The following is an 18,183-nucleotide window of genomic DNA, read 5'->3' on the forward strand; positions in this document are numbered from 1 at the left end:
AGGGATCCCCGAATTTTTCTTTTTTAAAAGATTTTATTTATGTATTCATGAGAGACAGAGAAAGAGAGGGGCAGAGACACAGGCAGAGGGAGAAGCAGGCTCCATGCAGGGAGCCTGACATGGGACTCGATCCCAGGTCTCCAGGATCACGCCCTGGGCCCCAGGCGGCGCTAAACCGCTGCGTCACCGGGGCTGCCCTATTACGGAAATTTTCAAGCATACATAAAATTAAGGAGTGTAATGAATCACTAAGTACTCACCACTCAACTTCAATAATTAATAAGATGTTGCTATTTTTGTTTCATCTGCTACCCCTCACCATACCATACCTCCCAAATATTTTTTTAACCTTGTGGGGCAAATCTCAAACGTCATTTGATGACATCTGCAAACAATTCAATGTGTATCTCTACCAGATAAACTTTTAAAAATGTAACCAAAGCGCCATTATGATAGCTAATAAAACTCACAGAAATTCCATAATATTGTCTAATATCCAGTCCGTATTAAAATGTTTCTGATTATCTAAAGTTTTTTCATCAACTGATTTGTTTAAATCATTATCAAAAATCTGCTATTGCATTTAGAAATGATGTTACTATGTTTCTCTTTATAATGGCCTCTACCTTTTTCTTCCTCTACCCCTGCCAATTTTTATTTTTTAAAAATGGATTCATTTGAACTATGGAATGTCCCACATTCTGGATTTGAGCAATTGCTTCTTTTTGGTACAGTTTAACCTGTTCCTATCTTCCTGGAACTGTTTTTTTAAATATTTTATTTATTTATTCATGAGAGACACAGAGAGAGGCAGAGACACAGGCAGAGGAAGAAGCAGGCTCCATGCAAGGAGCCCGACGTGGGACTCAATCCCGGGTCTCCAGGATCATGCCCTGGGCCGAAGGCAGGCGTTAAACCGCTGAGCCATCCAGGGATCCCCCCTGAAACTGTTTTTATACTCACGAGTAGATGATGTAGGTGATTAATTAAATTAAGGTGTGTGTGTGTGTGTGTGTGCACACAAGCACATTTTTTAGACCTCTTCATAGTTACTGATGTGTGCTTCTTATTCTGTCACATCAGAAGTCACATGATGTCTGGATGTTATTGCTAAAGAGTGATTCAGGTTTTCCTCAATGGATTCAAGTGATGTCAGCCTGATCCAGCCTATGAAGTTGCCCCCATCAACTTTTCTCCTAATGGTTTTATCATTGATTAGTGATTGTTTCCTAGATCCATTATTTCATTGAGAATTGCAAAATGGTGATTTTGGGATTTTTTTTTTTTGTTCATCCATAAAGAACTTTCCCTCATCATCTATCTATTTGACTGCTCTGAGGTACAGTTTATAAAGGAGAAGCAGAATAAATGCCTAATTTTTATTCTTTATTTATGAATTTTTATTGCGATGAGTGTCTTAGCAGCTTCCAGGAGTAGTCGCTGATTATTTTAGTATTGTGGATTTTTAAACATATTTTGTTTCCATAGTTTATAGTAAATGTTTTTCTATGCTTTAATTGTCCCATTTTGGGCCTAAGGAAGCTGCAGTGGGCTTTTTGACATGAGCCCAGTGATCTTTGAAAGCATACTTGCTTTCTGGCCCAACAAGATATACCAGGGCATTTTGCACATTTCATTTCCCAAACCTGGAATCAGCCAGTTCCCCAGGAAGTTCTGGTTCCTTTGGCTGGGAAATGTCACTCAGAAATTACAGTTTTAGTGCTACTCACACTACTACATGGTCACTGCTTCTAGAGAAAAATAAATCATGAGTCTTTTTTTAAAAGAGAGAGTAGGGGTCAGGGAAGAGGGAGAAGGAGAGAGAGAGAATCTTAAGCAGGTTCCATGCTGAATGCAGAGCCCAATGTGGGGTTTGGTCCCACCACCCTGAGATCATGACCTGAGCCGAAACTATGAGTTGGACGCTCAACTGACTGAGCCACTCTGGCATCTCTTAGTTTCCAACTGAAGTATAAGATTTCAGAATTTTTACTTAAATTCTTTGATTTTATATTTGAGTCTCTTTTATCTTATGCTGAGAATTTTGATTCTTAGTGATAGCATACTTATTAGCTCTTACAGTTTATGTAAGGTGATTTAAAAATAACACTTACCAATATTACTATTAACAGTAAGATAGTCTAAGTTTTCTACTCTCTTAACTCTATGCTAAATGGCCTCTCAGTAAAATGGGAATTATATTCCTGGACCTACCTGAAGTTTGTGTGTAGAAGTGGGTGATCTGTTGAGGTCCTTCCTTCTGTGAGATTTCTTATAAATCAATTTGTTTTTAAATCGTTTCAAAAATGTGTGAGATGGTTAAAGTGCTTGTGTTTGAGCTAGCAGGTCCCAGTTCCAAGTTCTTCACTTGGAAGTCACAATGGTCTTTTGGTGTAAGAATATATACCCCTGCAGATAGTATAAGGCAAGCAAACATCACACAAAAAGCTAAATTTAGGAATAATATAGGATAACTTACATATTGTGTATTGCTTTCTGATATATAAACCACTTTTGTATATGTTGTCTCATTTGACCCTCATATCTCCCCTAGGTGGTAAGTACCACTATTATCACTGTTTTCCAAATGGGGATCAGAGGGATTAAGTACCAGCCTGAAGTGGAATCCTCTGCCACTATGAGTCTGAGGTCTTTGTATTCACAATCTAACATTCCTTCTCATACATCAGGATAGTCCACAATAGCCCAACTGTGGAAGGAGCCTCGGTGTCCATCGAAAGATGAATGGATAAAGAAGATGTGGTCTCTGTATACAATGGAATATTCCTCAGCCATTAGAAACGATGAATACCCACCATTTGCTTTGAAGTGGATGGAACTGGAGGGTATTAGGCTGAGTGAAGTAAGTCAATCGGAGAAGAACAAACATTATATGGTCTCATTCATTTGGAGAATATAAAAATTAGTGAAAGGGAATAAAGGGGAAAGGAGAGAAAATGATTGAAAATATCAGTGAGGGTGACAAAACATGAGAGACTCCTAACTCTGGGAAACGAACAAGGGGTAGTGGAAAGGGACATGGGCAGAGGGTTGGGGTGACTGGGTGACGGGCACTGAGGGGGGCACTTGGTGGGATGAGCACTGGGTGTTATGCTATATGTTGGCAAATTGAACTCCAATAAAAAAGGAAAAGAAAATAATAAAAAAAAGAAAAAAAATATTCCTGTGATGTAACCTGAACTCAAAATGCATTTCGTCAAAAGGGAGAATTAATCCAGTTTGATGAGCAAGTTCCGAATTCGATATGCTTTGTTTGATACTTGGTCCCGATGCTACGCGTCCCGTCTTTCTGTTGTAGTTTTGTGTTCCCGTGCTAATTTTGCATACGTCCTTGCTCAGGAGTCTGGGGATTAGACTGCATTCTATCCCTGTTTTATGTCAGCTGGTATTTTCATTATTTTCATCTTGCTTGCTTTCAGATTTTCCCCTCCTTCCCCAACTTTTCCAATTGTTGAGGTCTTTTATCTTTTTTTCTTGCTTGCTTTCTGAGAGTTTTGTTTAATAAAAATGAACTTCTAAACAAAACAAAACAAAACAAAACAAAACAAAACAAAACAAAAAAACCCCAAACAAACAAAAAGATAGTCAACATGTCTTAGGATGAGGTCTGCAGCTCAGTTGGGGTGGTCCTTTTTAATTTCTCTGGTACATTCTCTTGAGAAGATCTAATGGTCCTTTCCTTTGATAGCTCTTAGGTGGTCAGGTGCATAGCCCAAGGGTGGGGACTTGAATACCCCTCATTTTTAATGTTTCCATTACTCCTCCTTTCCCATCTCAGCTTGGCCATTTGAGTTGTTTGAAGGAGGAGGAGGAGATCTGGTGAAATTTCTTCCTTCAACTCAGGATGTAAATGCAATAGCCATGCCTGACCTGACAAACAACCACTGCCAGGGTCACCTTCCACTTCTCCTCCATGTGCCAATGCCACTGATAGGCATTGTAAGGGAACATCCTACTCTTTTTTTCTCTGCTGTATTAGATGGAGAGCTCAAGTCATTTCATAATGGGGATTACTCAGCCGGAAAATAGCAATAATTTTTTCAGTGTTACCCAGACCTACTAGTGCTAGCTTATTTCTCCTCAAAAACTTCTTGTGTGTTGATTTCTACTGTAGCTTCCCTGAAATTTATGAAACCTCAGAGAAATATGTGCATTAACCACATAATATGAGCAAGTGCATGAAGTAGAGGGTCTGTATTCTACTAACATTCTCTAAGGAGCTGAAGAGTGTCTCAATCGGACCAGAAGGGAAGAACATTGGAATGTTTGAGGATCTGGCACATCTGTTTATGCTTATCGTTTGGGCAAGATAGAGAAGAGATAGAAGTATCTCCACCATGTGTACCTGCCTACCCAGGTGAGTCGTCACTCTGGAAAGCAAGAATTGTTATTTACCTCACTGTGTCAGCACCGGCCACCCACACTCCTAATTCTCACAAGGGATCTGGAAGCAGAATGTTTGGGGTCACATCCTAACTTCACCAACATACACCTTTGGGAAAGTTATGTAATCTTTCTGTGCATCAGTTCTCTTATCTGTCAAATCTACCTGCTGTGGTTGTGAGGATCAAAGAGTTAATTTCATAGTACATAACGCAGAGCTTGGCACATAGCAGTCACTCAACTGTTGGATTGTAGTTTTTATCATCAATATTATTATTGATTACTGTCATTATCACCATCTTCATCAAAGTAATGTATTATCCCATATAGTGATGCAGATCACCAGTAGCAGTTGGACTTTTTATTCTCCCATTTTAGTTACTTCATTAAAAAGTGTGTTTTTTAAAATAATGAGCATCAGTTAAAAATGTGCCCCCCTAATCTTCCAACAGCCTCCAGATTATCCTCTCTGCTCCTACTCTTCAGGGCTTCAACAACATCCTCAGCATCCTCTTCCTAAACCTCCTTTTACAGTAAAATGCCTCAAGAAAATGGTTTGGATGCATTCTTTCCAATTTGTCTTCTCCCCTTCACACTTGAACCTACTCTAGTGAGGTTTTAACTCCTACCAGTGAGAGTACTGTGGTCAATGTCACTAGTGACTTCCATATTACCTTCATACTGCTACCTGTAGATCAGTGGCAGGGTGCTCCACATCTGCTCCTCTATCTCTTCTCTATCCACATAGTGTATTTCAGTGACCTCATCCAATCCTTGACTAAATATTGCCCAGGTTGTGAGGCCTTGTCAGTTAAGGCTGCCCCTTGCATTGCCATCCTGCCTTTCCCTTGTGTGGATCCTGCAGCCTTTTCCTACTCTCTTCCACTCTGCTCTCCTCAAAACCCAGCCTCCCCTCACCCCTTACCTTGAGCAGAGGCCCTCACTTTATCTGGAGGATCCAAGCCCCTCAAATTTCTTTCCTGCATTTTCCTGAACTTGTGCCCTCCAGAATCACCGATGACTTCCTCCCTGGCCAAATCCAATGGCTTGTACATTCTTTTTCCATAACCTCAAAGGTTGCATTTATTATTTTCTTTCAGGGTGAATAAGACTTGGACAGTGGCGGTTGGGGGTGGGGAGAGATGTTCAACAGTCATTCAGCACCCAGCCCTGTGGATACATTTAGGGGTCAGAATATGTAAATAAACAAATGAAACTAAGAGTGACCTTCATTCATTCATAAGCTCTGGTCATCTTAGAAGTGGTACCTATGGGAGGAGATGCCAAGATGAGTAAGACAGTCTTGACACAGGCAGCTTTTTTTAAAAAAAGATTTTATTTATTCATGAGAGAAAGAGAGACGCAGGCTCCATGTAGGGAGCCCGACGTGGGACTCAATCCCAGGTCTCCAGGATCAGGCCCTGGGCTGAAGGTGGTGCTATACTGCTGAGCCACCCAGGCTGCCCGACACAGGCAGCTTTTGATCTAAGGAGGCCGATGCATGATGCATCGTAGGAGGCCAAGCAGCAGGTGAGGAGCAATTTAAATGTAGTGAGTGGTGGTTGAGAGGACTTTCTTCAGACTCAGTCAAACATAAACTCAAATCCTCTTTCTTACCAGCTTTGTGACCTTGGACAGGCTATTTCACATCTCTGAGGCTCAGTTTTCTCATCTGTAGAAAGGGGATGATGGCCTATAAACTTCATGGGGTCTCTCTAAGAATGAAATGATCTGGTGCATGTAAAGTGATTGTACACAGCAAGAACTTGATGAGTGGTAGTTGTAATCCTCTTTACGAGCAAGGCCTGTTATTGTTACCTGACTCTTTTATGCACTGGTATGGATATCATTGCCAAAGCTTGGATCTTTATAGGTGCTGTTAGCTTTTGTTCTTTTTTCTTCTATTCTCTGATCCCAACCCCTTTGTCTAGAACAGTGCTGTCCAATACAATGGTCAGCAGCCACTTGAAATGTGGCTGGTCCTAATTGAGAGCTTAGCATGCAAAAAAAAAAAAAAAGTAAACTACTTCATAAAATATTAACAATGTGTCTAAATTGATTATACATTGAAATGACAATTTTTGGATATATTCTGTGAAATAAAAAATATACTATTAATTTCATGTGTTCTTTTTAATTTTTTTGTTCAGTGTGACTGCTGGAAAATTTCAAAATAAGTATGGGCTTGGATATGTAGCTTACGTTGCATTTGATTGGACAGCACTGATCTAGAAGCCACATTTCCTGGGTCTAATCTACCTTGGGGTTTGATGAGATTCTTATCATGCTTCTAGACCTAGTGCTAGTGACTCTCTCCCCTTTTCTCCCTCATTGCCTCAGGCAGCCAGCCAGCCATCCCTGCTACTCTGTCCTGACCCTATACATGTAAGTTGTACTGACTCCCATAATCCCCTGCCCCTAAGGAGCACTGAAAGGAGCCAATGGCTTCTCCTGGGTTATTGGTGGATTTTCCTTCTTGGTCTCCTCGCAGCATTTAGCTCACCCCTCTGCTTCAGCAGTGCACATGTTGGTTTCTAGTTAGAGATTTAGGGACTCGCTGATGGGCTGTACAGTTTCTGGTTTACCTGTGGTCCCCAGTGACCAGGGTAGCGTCTTGCAGAAACTGTGTGCTTATTAAGTACTGCAGGCACAGCGGATCACTCTCAGGCTGTTTCCTGCTGCCAGCTGCTCCCAGCAGTCCCATCCTAGTGTTGCATGACTTCCGGTTTCCCGGTGAGATTTCCGCCAGGCCTGTCCTTTACCTTGCCCGCAGCCAGATTCTCACTGTCACTGTTGGGACGCCTCCTGCCCGCTTTGCAGCGTGGGCTGCCTAAGCCAGAGCACAGCGGGCCTGGCAGCCGTTCCGGCCTGGCGGCCTGGTGGTGGGTGTCAGGGGGAAATGGGTGAGCTGCCTCAAAGGGACAGTATGGCCAGTGTGTGGGGAGCAGCAACAGGCTGCCTTCTGCCTTGGCTGCAGGGGCCTTGCCCAGTCTGTTTTGTGATGGGCATCCTTCCAACTTTGTGGGTGATGCTGCCATGTTATTTGTGGTGGGTAAATGATGCACAGAAAGCAGAGTGGGTAGAGCCTTGGCAAATGTGGGTCTCCTAGCAACATCATTAACTAAGATGGACCACCATTCAGTCAGCTTTGCCTCCCGTGGCCCGATACCATGGTGACACCACACTCTCTCTGGCACTCTGTAAAACTTGCACTTACGGTTCTCTGTCTTTAGAGGGACTGGGGAGAAAGATCACTTAGCAGTGTGCTGCTAAGAAGCTAAAATCGATGGCAAATTTCTGCTTTCTTCTTTCTCCCCCGAGGCCTTTGACTGTGTGCTTTGTATAATTTATTTCCTGGGGATGGACAGCCTCATAACCTTTTCATCTTATAAATGTAGAATTTTCCTGAAGCATCCCATGTCTCTCTCTCTCTCTTTTTTTTTTTTTTTTTATCCCATGTCTCTCTTAATCATGGTGGCTGAGAGGAAGAATTTGTTTACACTGATGAAAATGTATAGTATTTATTTGCCTTAGATTCTATCCATTTTTAAAGAGAGAATCCAATTCCCATTGAATTCCTTGTCCGATGTCCCAGGAACTGTCAAGAGGTGTTTGACGTGTGCTTGTGAACTACTTCTTCTGACAACTGCTTGGCATCTGCCAGTTTCCTCCGTCCTGTCCTGGGCCAACTACTATAGTGATTAATTTTTTTTAAGATTTTATTTATTTATTTATTCATGAGAAACACACAGAGAGAGAGAGAGAGGCAGAGACACAGGTAGAGGGAGAAGCAGGCTCCATGCAGGGAGCCCGATGTGGGACTCAATCCTGAGACTCCAGGATCATGCCCTGGGCCGAAGGCAGGCGCTAAACCGCTGAGCCACCCAGGGATCCCCTACTATAGTGATTCCTAAACCTTATCCTGTTCATAAACCCTGACATTTTCTTGCCCATGTTCATTTTTCACACTTCTCCTAATTATCTGGGAGTCAGCACATTTGGCCTCTCTTCCAACTAAAGCTCTTAAGACAACACCATGGCTCAAACCCCTGTGACATAAGAATAAATGCCATCACAAAACCTTTAAAATGAGGTTAAACAGCAAAGCCTTAATAGAAAATGAAATATCCTTAGCATTAGAGAGGTAGTTGCTATAAAGTAGTCATAAGGCAAGAAGAGGGAGTAGTGGGGAAGTTCTTCTAAGAGGTTGTAAAGAAAGTATCCTAGCCAGGAAGTTAGGAGACTTGCTCTCAGCTCCCATTCCTCACTTTCTCCTCTCCTCCTCTTCCTTCCCCTCCTCCTGATTCTCCTATTATGATAGTCCCATCACTCCACAACTCAAGTTTGTCGGGGCTAGGCCTTGGGACAATCTGTCCCATATTCTTAGAATAATGCCCTTCTCTCCTCTTCCAAACTGACTTACTAAACTTGGACCAAATTTTAACACACCAGCTCTCCTTCTAATGCAACAGTTATTTAACAAGAGGCTACTGAATCCTTCAGTCAACGCTTGGTAGCCTTGGCCCTATTGGCCTTCTAGATAGGCTGAAGCTGCCAAGCTCAGATGCTGTGCCACTGCTGTGGAGTAAGGCCCAGGAACTTCTTTTTGTTAATATAAAAATTTATTGAAGTATATTAAAGAAGATCCAAATTAAGAAGATTCGTATTGATAGAATATGGTCATGAATCAGAGAAGTAAACATTTAAACATAATAATTATCTATAGATTCAATATAGTTGAAAAACAACAGGTATTTGGTTTTGTTTTCCCAGCTTTGAGATTCATACTTGACATCTAACATTGTATACAAGTCAGGTTTACAGGATGATTTGATATGCATATGTATTGGGAAATGATTATCACAATAAGGTTAGTTAACATAGCCATCGCCTCACGTAGTTACCGTGTGTGTGTGTGTGTGTGTGTGTGTGTGTGTGTGTGTGTGTGTGTTGAGAACATTTAAGATCTAATTTTTCAAAGAAGGGCTTTCCACTTAGACCCGTTTAAATTATTACAGGTTTTTCCCCTATTTGAAGCTGAAATCTATTTCCCTAACACTTGGTCCTAGCTCCTGTCCTCTGTAGCCAGACAAAATTAACAGACCATTTTCCCTTTGTGATAGTCCTTTAACACATTTGAAAACAGCTTTCGGAGCCCTGTAAGTGTCTTCTTTCCACTAGTTTTCAAAGCAGTTTTCTTTACATGCCATTGTCACTCTCCTCTGTGCGTTCTCTTGTTTTATAATGCCCTGTTTATATAGTGAAGCTCAGAAGTAAATCCAGTTCTCTAAGCATGATCTGGCCATCAGGAATGAAGTGGGAATGTCATTTCTCATGGTCTGAACTCTAGATAGGAAATGCAGCATCTTTTGTTTTTTTTTAGGAGCCCTTCAATGACATTCCCTTTCTATAATCCTGCCTTCTAGGATAGAAGCTAAGAACTTCAAACACCAGTCACTCATTCCCCCAGTACTCCTTGCAAAAGAAGTGGGGCCTCGGTGGGGTCCTGGATGACCTACATGGCCACATGCTCACTGTGATGTCCATCCAACATTCATGTCAACAGCAGCAGCAGCGTCCACACTGTACATACTGGGCTTGTGGTGTGATTCTGGCTGCTGTGGTAGCAGTTGCCAGGTCCCCCTTTTTCCGACTATTTCCCTAATGGCTAATGATCTTGAACATCCTTCCTGTGCTACTTGCCATCTATAGATCTTCTTCAGTGAAATGTCTCTTTTGAGCCTTTTAATTTTTTAAAAATATATCACGGCCTTTTTAAAATTTTAAAATATTATTATTTATTTTCTTTTAGTAATTTCTACACCTAGGGTGGGGCTTGAACTCATGACCCCAAGATCAAGATTTGCATGCTTTTCTGACTGAGCCAGCCAGTACCCCTTTATGCTTTTGGCTAGGAGTATACCATAGAGGGATGCCTGGGTGGCTCAGGGTTGAGTGCCTGCCTTCAACTTAGGGCATGATCCTTGGGTCCTGGGATCGAGTTCCACACTGGGTGCTCTGCAAGGAGCCTGCTTCTCCCTCAGCCTGTGTCTCTGCCTCTCTCTCTGAGTCTTTTATGAATAAATAAATAAATTTTTAAAATGATTTTATTTATTTTTTTAAAGATTTTATTTATTTATTCAGAGAGACAGAGAGAGAGAGAGAGAGGCAGAGACACAGGCAGAGGGAGAAGCAGGCATCATACAGAGAGCCTGATGTGGGACTCGATCCAGGGTCTCCAGGATCACGCCCTGGGCTGCAGGCAGCGCTAAACCGCTGCATCACCGGGGCTACCCAAATAAAATCTTAAAAACAAAAAGAAGTATACCATAGAGAGGGGCACCTGGATGGCTCAGTCAGTTGAGCATCCAACTCTTGACTTTGGCTCAGGTCATGGTCTTAGAGTTGTGGTATTGAGTCCTTCAGTGGGCTCCATGCTCAGTGGGGAGTTTGCTTGGGATTCTCTCTCTTCCTCTGGCCCCCACCCACTTGCACACATTCTCTCTTTCTCTCTCAAAAAAAGAAGTATACCATAGAGATACACCATTTTCTAGTTGGATTATCTGCTTTTTTAAACTGCTAACTTTTGAGAGTTTTTATATATTCTAGATTCTTGTCTTTTGTTGGATATATTTTCTCCATAGATTGTCTTTTCATCCTTTTTACATGGACTTTCACTGAACAAAAGTTTTTCATTTTGATGAAGTCCAATTCATTGATGTTGCCTTTTATGAATCTTGCTTTTGGTGTTAAGCATAAGAACACATTGTCTGGCCCTAGATCCTGAAGCTTTCCTCCCATTTCTTTTTCCTCAAAGTTTTGAAAAAAATTTTTAGAAGTTTTCAGACATTTTCAAAAGTTTCTATAAATTTATCCTAAAAGTTTTAGTTTTACATTTTACACTTAAGTCTCTGTTCCATTTTGAGTTAATTCTTGTATAAGGTATAAGGGTTAGGTAAATGATTTTTCTAAATATTTTATTTATTTGAGAAAGGGACAGAGAGAGAGAGAGACAGAAAAAGACAGAGCATGAGAGAGAGAGAACAGAGGGAGAGGGAGAAACAGATTCCTCACTGAGTAGAGAGCCTGATGCAGGGCTCAATTGCAGGACCCTGAGATTATGACCTGAAACAAAGGCACATATTTAACCTACTAAGTCACCCAGGAGCCCCGGTCAATGATCTTTTTAAGTTTATTATTATAACTTTTTTGCCTATGGATGTCCAATTACTCTAGCACTATTTTTGGAAAAGACTATCATTCCTATTATGCCTTGGTCAAAAATCAGTTGGGCACATTTGCATGAGTTTATTTCTGAGTTCTTTATTCTGTTCCATTGATCAGAGTCACACTGTCTTGATTACTGTAGCTAAATAGTAGGGCTTAATATCAGGTAGAGTGATTCCTCCTTCATGATTCTTTTATTATTCAAGATTATTTTAGCTATTCTAAGGCTTGTGCCTTTCCACATAAATTTTATAATAAGTGTGTCTATTATCTACAAAAAAACCTTGCTGAAATTTTTATGGATTTGCATTAAACCTATATATTAATTTAAGAGTTGATGGCTTTAGTATGCTGAGTCTTGCAATCTATGAACACAGTATTTTTCTCCATTTATTTAGGTTTGCCATCTTAATGGGTTGTCATATATATATGTATATATATGATCCCACGACCCTGAGACCATGACCTGAGCTAGGATCAAGAGTTGGATTTCCAACCAACTTAGCCACCCAGGAGCTCCTTTTATTTTTTAATATAAGCATTTAAAGCTATATATCTTCCATCAAATAGTGCCTTACCTGAAATCCTTAAATTTTGATATTTTTTCATTTTCATTCAGTTCAAATATTTTCTAATATTTTATGTGATTTCTCCTTTGACCCACGGATTATTATTATTATTATTATTATTATTATTATTATTATTATTTAAGATTTTATTTATTCATTCATGAGGGACACAGAGAGAGAGAGAGAGACAGAGACACAGGCAGAGAGAGAAGCAGGCTCCATGCAGGGAGCCTGATGTGGGACTTGATCCTGGGTCTCCAGGATCACGCCCCGGGCTGAAGGCAGGTGCTAAACCACTGAGCCACCCAGGGATCCCCTGATCCACGGATTATTAAATTTGTGTTGCTTAATTTCTGAATATTTAGTGTTCTACATAGTTGTTCTGTTTTTGAGTTCTAATTTAAATTCATTCTTTTGGCTAGAAAATATACTCCGTATGATTTGAATCACTTGGAATTTACTGAGAATTATTTTATAGCCTATAATATGGTTTACCTAGATGCATGTTCCTGGTATATTTGAAAGGTATATATATTCTGCAGTTGTTAGGTGGAATGTTCTATGATGAGAAGTTTTTTTTTTTTTAAAGATTTTATTTATTTATTTGAGAGAGAGAGATTGAGATCAGAGTGAGAGAAAGCACTAGCAGGGGGAGGGGTTGGGGGAGGAACAGAGGGAGAGGGAAAAGCAGGCTCCCCAGCAAGCAGGGATTCTGACATGGGGTGACATGGGGCTCGATCCCAGGATCCTGGGATCATGACCTGAGCCAAAGGCAGACACTCAACTGACTGAGCCACCCAGGCATCCCAGCTTTTGTTATCTTGTGAATCAGTATACATGAGAGAGGAATGCAGATTTGTGGCTTTATACTGAATTAATAAGCAATATATTACTGTGTGCACTTTTTGAAAAAGTGCATATGTAATATAAAAGTACTAGGAAATCCAGAGTAAAGAAATAATGGATCTTGAATTGGGTTAAGGAGGAAATTTTCTTTTTTTCTTCTTTTTAAGATGTATTTATTTTAGAGAGAGTGTGTGAGAGAGTGTAGGAGGAGAGGAAGAGGAAGAGAGAGAATCTTCAAGGAGACTCCCTGCTGAGTGGGGGCTTGATCCTAGGACCATAAGATCATGACCTGAGCGAAAACCAAGAGTCAGCCACTTTTTACCAACTGAGCACCCAGGTGCTCCAAGGAGGAAATTTTCTAGAGAGGTGAAAGTCACCAGCATAGGGGGAGCTAAGTCTTCAGTAGGTACATCAATACTTCATTCCTTTTTATTTCTGAGTAGTATTACATCATGTGGACATACCACAATTGGCCTATACACCTCATTTTTGGGTAGTTTCCAGTATTGGCTATTATAAGTAAAGCTTGTGTGAACATGTATATATAAATCTTTGTGTGGACATTTATTTTCCTTTCTCTTTGGTAAAAATCTAGGAGTGGAATGGTAGGTGTATGTTTAACTTTTTAAGAAATGCTCAACTATTTTCCAAAATGATTGTATCATTTCATGTTTTAACAAGTTGTGTATGAAAGTTTCAGTGCTTCACATCCTCCCTAACACTTGGTATGGTTAGCCTTTTCAACTTTAGGCATTCTTATAGACTTGTTGTATCTCTCATTGTGGTTTTATTGCATTTCCCTAACAAAAAATTATGCTGAGCATCTATTCATGTGACTTTTTTGCTATTGTGTATCTCTTTTGGTTATGTGACTATTTAAATCCTTTTCCTGGGATGCCCAGGTGGCTCAGAAGTTGAGTGTCTGCCTTTGTCCCGGGGCGTGATCCCAGAGTCCTGGGATCGAGTCCCACATCGGGCTTCCTGCATGGAGCCGGCTTCTCCCTCTGCCTATGTCTCTGCCTCTCTCTCTCTCTCTCTCTCTCTCTCTCTCTGTGACTCTCATGAATAAATCAATAAAATCTTTAAAAAATAATAAATCGGGGCAGCCCGGGTGGCTCAGCGGTTTAGCGCCGCCTTCAGCCCAGGGCCTGATCCTGGAGACCCGGTATTGAGTCCCACATTGGGCTTCCTGCATGGAGCCTGCTTCGACCTCTGCCTGTGTTTCTGCCTCTCTCTCTCTCTGTTTCTCTCATGAATAAATAAAATCTTAAAAAAATAAATCCTTTTCCTACTTTTTATTGGATTGTTTGATTCCTTATTACTGGGTTTGAGAGCTCTTTACACATTGTCAGTACAAGTCCTTTATAATAAATATGTGACTGGCAAATATTTTCTCCAGGACTCTAGCTTGTCTTTTAACTCTCTTAATAGTGCCTTTAAAAAAAAATTTATTTATTTGAGAGAGACTGTGTGTGCAAGTATGCACATGGTGGGAAGGGCAGAAGGAGAGAATCTTCAAGCAGACTCTTTGCTGAGTGTGGAACCTGACACCGGCTCGATCCCATTACCCATGATACCATTACCTGAACGGAAACCAAGAGTTAGACATTCAACTGACTAAGCCACCCACCCACCCCTTAATAGTGCCTTTCAAAGATTAGTTTATTCGAATGAAGTCTAATTTATCAATTTTATTTCACTACTAGATTGTGCTTTTTAATGTATCTAAAAATTGATCAATAACTCAAATTAATAAATATTTTCTCCTTTTTCTGGAAGTTTCATAGTTCTAGGTTTTACATTTAGTTTTGTGATCCATTTTGGTTTAACTTTTTGTATGGTGTGAAGTATAGATCAAAATTTATTTATTTATTTTTATATATGGGTATCTAATTTTTCTAGACTCAGGTGTGTGTGTGTGTGTGTGTGTGTGTGTGTGTGTGTGAGCGGGTAAGCTTTATTTTTACTCTCAAACTCTTACTACTTTGCATGAAGTCCTCATCCCTAATCTCAGAGATGGCAGAAACTGTAATAAACGACCCACGCCCTCCACAACACAGTGAATGCTAATGTCCCACACCCCTTTGGGGAAGGGCGCTTACACTACATACTTTTGGAGACACCCCAAAGGTTGTCTGGCGCACTTTGGTATGGAAAGGATTTGGTCCAATTTCTTCCTGGCTCAGGATAGTAAAAGGCACATAGAGTTGGTTGTTCAGTTCCTCGGGGTAGGTGGAGCAGAAGGTAGACGGGGTCTGGGACAGAAGAGCAGACTGTGGGTGTGGGCTCGGGGTCTGGACGACAAAGGTAGTTGATCCTGAGTGGCTGCTGGGGTGGCTGAGGGCAGCCCGAGTGCTCAGGCCGCGTAGATGCTGCTCTGGTGGTTTTCGTCTGCCCAGTGCACCAGCTCGCTGCCCTGAAACCATAGCTGGCTGTCCCTCGGGGTCCCCTCCACGGAGTCGCTGGCGTGAATGATGTTCCTGCTGATGTGGACGCTGAGTCCCCCGATGGTGCGGGGGCGGTCTCAGCTGAGTCGGTGTGCCCTATCACAGTCCTCGGGGAGCAGACCACATTGGGGCCTTCCCAGACCATGGCCACCACGGGGCCAGAGGTCCTGTAGCTGATGAGGGCTGGGTACAAGGGCTTCGTCTGCAGATCATGGTAGTGCTCAGCCAGGACTCTGTCCGGCGCCTACAGCATCTTCACCCCCACCTGCTTGAAGCCCCTCCTCTCAAAGCCCTGGATCACACCCCCCACAAGCCAACGCTGCACCCCATCTGGCTCCACTGCAACCAGGGTCCACTCTGGAGTCCAGGAGGACCCTCCCGAGTTGGGGCGTGAGCAGGCTCGGCCCGGGGACCTAGGGCCACTCAGCAGCCCGGGCAGTGTGGCGTGCCCCAAGAGGCCCCCCATGACCCCGGCCCGGGGGCCATTGGCCCAGCGCAGGGAGAGCGTGGGCGACTGAGTCCCGAGGGCGAGGGGGGGGGGCTACACTCAATTGTTGAAAGAAGTTTATTTCCCCTATAATCTTCCTTTAAATCTTTGTCTATAATCAGATGTCTGTATATACATAACATGCAGGTCTCAATTTTGTTCCATTGGCATATTTCTTTTTTTGGGAGATTTTATTTTTCAGTAATCACACACGTGGGACTGGAACGTCTGTCCCCAAGATCAAGAGTCACATGCTCCAGTGACTGAGCCAGCCAGACATCCCTTCCATTGGTATATTTCTGTCACTGTGCCGATACCACACTTTCTTCATTATTGTTGCTTTACTATAAGCCTTGGAATGAAGTAACGTAGACTTTCCAACTTTGTTGTTCTTTTGTAAGGTTCTTCTGAATATTCTAGATTCTTACATGCTTTCGATTTCTATTTAAAAAGTTTCTCTGGAATTTTGACTGAGATTGTGTTGAATCTGTCACTGGATTTAGGAAGAATTAACATCTTAACAATATCGAATCTCCCAATCCATGAGCAAGGTATATATCTCCATTTATTTCATTATTTCATCCATTTCTCTATACAGTACTTGTAGTTTTTAGTCTGTAGTTCTTATTTTTATAGAATTGTAGGTTCATATGCAGTTATTAAGAAATAACTCTGAAAGATCTCAGTCTATCTTGTACTTAGTTACCCCAATGGTAATAATTTGCAGAAATATAATACAACATTGCAATCAAGAAATTGACATTGATATATCTACAATATTCAGATTTCACCAGTTTTACATGTGGTGCATATATATGTGTGTTTATTTAGTTATAAATATTTTACCATATGTGTAGATTTGCATGAGGACCACCACAATCAAGATATAGAAGAGTGCCATCACCACAAGGATCCTTCCAATTACCCCTTTATACCCACACTCACTTTCCCCTCCTCCCAGTTTTGTAACCCCTAGTAACCATTAATCTATATCTCTAGAATTCTAATGGTTCAAGAAAGTTCTATAAATTAAATCATATTGTATATACATTTTAAGGGATTTTTAAAAGGATAATTCCTTGAAGATCTATCCAGGCTGTAGTGTTTATCAGTAGTTATTCATTTTTTAAGTTTTTATTTAATTCCAGTTAGTTAATATACAATGTTATATTAGTTCCAGGTGTACAATATAGTGATTCACACTTCCATATATCACCTGGAGGTCATCACCACAAGTGCACTCCCTTAATCCTCATCACCTATTTAACCCCTCTGGTAACCATCAGTTTGTTCCCTGTAATTAAGAATCTGTTTCTTGATTTCTCTCTCTCTCTCTTATTTTTACCCTTTGCTTGTTTGTTTTGTTTCTTAAATTCTACATATGAATGAAGTCATATGGTATTTGTCTTTCTCTGATTGACTTGTTTCACTTAGCATAATGCTCTCTAGCTCCATCCGTGTTGTTGCAAATGGTAGGGTTTCATTCTTTTTTTATGGCTGAGTATTATTCCATTGTATATATACACAACCTCTTTTTTTTTTTTTTGAGTCTGTAGGCTCCAAAAACTTAGAGCCCAATGTGGGGCTTGAACTCATGACCCCTGAGATCAAGACCTGAGGTGAGATGAAGAGTATGATGCTGACTGAGCCATTCAGGTGCCCCTAACCTCTTCTTTATCCATTTATCAATCAAAAGACACTTGGGCTGCTTCCATATCTTGACTATTGTAAATACTGATGCTATAATCATCAGGGCACGTGTATCCTTTTGAATTAGTGTTTCATATCCTTTAGGTAAATACTTAGTAGTGTGATTGCTGGATCATAAGGTAGGTCTATTTTTAACTTTTTGAATAACCGCCAATACTGTTTTCCATATTGGCTGCACCAGTTTGCATTCCCACCAACAGTGCAACAGGGCTCTTTTTTTCTCTACATCCTCATCAGCACCTGTTGTTTCTTTTGTTGTTTTAGCCATCCTGACAGGTGTGAGGTGATATCTCATTGTGCTTTTAATTTGCATTTCTCCGATGGTAAGTGATGAACATCTTTTCATGTGTCTGTTGGCCATCTGTATGTCTTCTTTGGAGAAATGTCTGTTCATATTTTCTGCCCATTTTAAATTTGATTATTTGGTTTTTGGGTGTTGATTTGTATTAGTTCTTTATATATTTTGGATACTAACCCATTATTGGATATGTCA

General features: G+C 41.0%; 1 pseudogene; it reads right to left on the bottom strand.

The window, feature by feature from the left end:
* Nucleotides 1–15,402: 15,402 nt before the first annotated feature.
* Nucleotides 15,403–15,959, bottom strand: LOC121482727 (annotated as a pseudogene).
* Nucleotides 15,960–18,183: the final 2,224 nt, after the last annotated feature.

This window comes from Vulpes lagopus, chromosome X, assembly GCF_018345385.1.
Source record: "Vulpes lagopus strain Blue_001 chromosome X, ASM1834538v1, whole genome shotgun sequence".
Taxonomy (NCBI): domain Eukaryota; kingdom Metazoa; phylum Chordata; class Mammalia; order Carnivora; family Canidae; genus Vulpes; species Vulpes lagopus.